Raw genomic sequence first — 3,765 nt, forward strand, 5'->3', positions numbered from 1 at the left:
ATATCATACTTTACTTGACACCAGTGTGTCTGCATTTATGGGATCCATTATAATGTCCAGCACTTAATCCATACAGCTGTGCTACACTTTAAGTTTATTGTTACTCTCCCCTGACATCGGTTTTACCAAAACAGCTGTAGGGATGATGCGCTGGGCATTATGATGGATCCCAGGAATGCAGACACACTGGTGTCATGTTAAGAATGATATGCTGAAGATTTCATTGGATAATTGCCTATGTTTGTGCTGACATGAAGTGACTTTCTATGAATTTACAAATAAATTGGTGAATTTGAAGACAGTTTGCTGGCCTTGTCTGTGTTCAAGCCCTTGTTGGAGTCTCACTCTCTCTCACTTACTGGATGGATTTTGTATTTATGTTTAAAAAAGAGCGATGGCACTCCAGGACTTCCAATGCACATAATCATCTGTATCTATAAATAAGACAATAAATCCATGTCGATGTTTTGGTGCTGGCATGCACCTTTATCAAGACCACCTAGGTACAAAATGTATAGCTCTCCTACAGCAAGAATCAAGTACAACTTACCGCTCTTTATAGAAAAGCAGATAGTGTTCACTTCCATGCAATTCACCTGGACCGCACTGCACACACAAAAGGATGCCAACAGATTACATCAATCCATCCCTGCATCGCACCCACCGTGTGTGTATCCTGAAACCAGGCAATGCCTGATGCTGTGGCACAAGTGGGGGCTTGCAGTCCAGTGCTGGAAATGTACACACACATTGTGATACCCCTTCAAAACAGACCATCATGGCTAAAAATACATAAAGGGACCATAGCCATAAAAGATGAATACATAGGAAAAGTTAAAATAAAAATAAACAAAAAGGTAAACAAAGAACTAAATGAAAAATACTAAATAACAAGGCTAGTGTACTAGACATAAATACCAACCCCATAAGGTCCAAAAGAAAACCTATGATAAAAAAGAAGAAATTAAATAAACACATTAATAAAAAACATACGGAAATAAAAGTATATAATAAACAAATATTGAGTCAACCAAATGAAACTACCTGTAGACAACACAGGAAAAACATAAAGAACAAATGAAAAGTATAGAAATAAGAAAATATAGAAAAAAGAAAAAATATAAGACTAGACAATCATAACCAAACAGAATAATAAACCAAAAGAACTTAGAGGAAACTATTCTGACATATCTTCTCATGTAAGACCATATCCAAGTGCAAAATCCATCTTGCTTCTAATTTCAGAAATGCTGTGTTTCTATTATTATTATTATCATCATCATCATCATCATCATCATCATCATCATCATCATCATCATTATTATTATTATTATTATTATCCTTTATTTATATGGTGCCACAAAGGTTTCGCAGAGCCTTACACAGTACATAAATGAGAACACAAGGAAAACAGTAAATAGTAATACAAAACAATGCAGGACAAGGACATGGTTATAAACATAGCTGCATAACACAAGCAGCAGGACATGAGCAACCAGGTGTTAGGTGCCATTGTGGGGAGTTAGGAGTAAATTACTATAAGTAGGGGGAGTAGAAGCACATGAGGGATGAGGGATGAGGGTCCTGCTCATGAGAGCTTACATTCTAAAGGGGAAGGGCAGACAGACAGGGGCAACACAGAGGGGTAGATAGTGAGGAAGGAGCATGGAGCAGTGGGTTAAGATATGAGTGTGTATAAGATGACCTGATGTTATGTCAAAATTAAGTCCTTCATACATCTATCTCTATGACAGAAAATATATTGTTTGTGTTATTTACATGAGAGATGTACAAAATAAAGTTGTAGCACTTTAATTGTTGTGTGTTACAATTTAGCGTCTACATACAGCCTGACAAAAATGCAGCTATTATGGGACTGTCCCGCCATCCTAATACAGTAGTGACTACTTTAGTCCCAGCTGATGGATGCTATGCCATGCTCCTGTGAGTGGGTGTACCAATTTTTCTGGTACATGATCAATGATCATGAACCTCAAACTGGACAACAAGTGATTTCTGTCTAAGAAGTTTTTAGCAACTGGTTGATTGCTTTCCTGACTCTTAATGGCTGTGCATATTACTGATCGGTGCACTGCCATGTGTTTTTAAAAGACCTAGAAGTATAGTCCACTTGGGCATCGGATAATATACACACCACATGGGTCATAGTGCAAGTGACCGCATGACATATAGACATGTATTTTCCATTATGCGGATGACAAAATGTTGCACCCATGTCCATATAGCTACATGTGACACAGTTAATGCATTTAATGCAACCTGGTTTCCTCATACCAAACTGTAAATGATCTTGTTGATCCATGGAAAAAATTGGTTATGTCCGTTTTGACAACTAAGTCATTAATGTACTTGACAATATGAAAACAAGCCATAGGAGTTTTTTTTTTAAGAACATGAGATCTTTGTCAGTGGCCACTATAGGCCACAATGCCACATGATGTGATTCTGTGTTTTATTCTTCACTTTTTTAGAGTTCAGCAATTGATCCCTTGTAAACTTAAGCACCTTCTCCTTCTGTGTAAACAATACATTTTTTGGATATCCTCATAGTATGAATATTTGGATCATTTCTTCAAGTTGTTTATTTAAACTGTCATTATCATTATTGATCTGGGCCACTTGTAGCATCTGGGAGAAAGGTAACTCTGACTTGAGGGCCTTGGGATGAAAACTTGAATATCTGAGCAATGTATTGCAGTCCATGTCCTTTCTAAATACTGTGGTACACAATTTAAAATTTTTAGATTTCACCAGTACATCCAAGCATAAAATTTGCTTAAGGCTGGTCTTATAAGTGAATTTAATAGGATCCTCCTGCTGGTTAATTTGTTCAATGTATTTCTGAAAACTTGTAATCCTACTGGACCATAGAATAAAGAGGTCATCTATGAAGGGTATGTTAAGCATTATAGGCTTGTTGAACTCCTGATGGTCAAAAAATAGCTTCTGTTTCTGTTTGAACATGAAGATGTTCGCATATGTGGGTGCTACATTTGAACCCATGGCACATCCGGCAACTTGGAGGAAGGAATTCCCGTCAAATAAAAAGTTGTTACAATGTAAAACCAATGATAGCAATGTGAGTATTAATTCCTAATCAGGACCCTTACAGTTAATGTTTCCTACAATAAATTCCTTATCTGCTTCAATTCCTTCCAGACAAACGTTGTACATCGAGGGTGCATTTTTGTTCCATCTCAAAAATTTACATCAGTTCCTGAGAATACTATACTGTATTCTCAGGAACTGATGTAAATTTTTGAGATGCAACAAAAATTAAGTTGTATCCTTCAAGTATGTATTTTCAAAGACAATGCATGGTTGAAGTACCAAGTCCAGAAATTGTGAGACCGGCTGATATATTGAGCATCTGGCAGAAACAATTGGATGTCCTGGTGGTTTAGTGGCATTTTTATGAATTTTGGGGACTGTGTATAATAAAGGCACAACGTGATGCTCCTGCGTCAAAGCCTTCATGATTTTTCTTGTAATCAACCCATCCAGAACTGCTTTATTAAGAACTTGTTCCAACTCCATTTTAAAGGCTATAGTATGTTCCCTCAGTAACTTATTATACACGGCATTGTTGTTAAATTGACCAAAGATTTAATCTCTATAATCATATACATTCTGTATCACTATCACCCTGCCCTTATCTGTAGGGCGAATAATGATTCCTTCATATCTGCTCATGTTATTAAGTGTCATCTTCTCCCCTTTGAAAGATTATTTCTGTTTTTTTCA

The sequence above is a fragment of the Taudactylus pleione genome, unplaced genomic scaffold, assembly GCF_031769625.1.
Source record: "Taudactylus pleione unplaced genomic scaffold, aTauple2 ptg000006l, whole genome shotgun sequence".
NCBI classification, from domain to species: domain Eukaryota; kingdom Metazoa; phylum Chordata; class Amphibia; order Anura; family Myobatrachidae; genus Taudactylus; species Taudactylus pleione.